The sequence below is a fragment of the Scleropages formosus genome, chromosome 3, assembly GCF_900964775.1.
Source record: "Scleropages formosus chromosome 3, fSclFor1.1, whole genome shotgun sequence".
Classification (NCBI taxonomy): Eukaryota; Metazoa; Chordata; class Actinopteri; order Osteoglossiformes; family Osteoglossidae; genus Scleropages; species Scleropages formosus.
In genome coordinates this window covers 6,626,497-6,626,707 of record NC_041808.1, presented here as the reverse complement: position 1 = coordinate 6,626,707, position 211 = coordinate 6,626,497, and positions in this window count along the sequence as shown.

Here is a 211-nt window from a genome sequence, read left to right as displayed (position 1 = left end):
GAGCACTTCACCTGAAATAGATGTATTTGGATTGGTGGAGGGGGGTGCGGTGGCGCAGTGGCGCAGTGGGTTAGACCACGGTCCTGCTCTCCGGTAGGTCTGGGGTTCAAGTACACTTGGGGTGCCTTGGACGGACTGGGTCCCGTCCTGGGTGTGTCCCCTCCCCTCCGGCCTTAGCCCTGTGTACTGGGTAGGATCCGGTTCCCCGTGA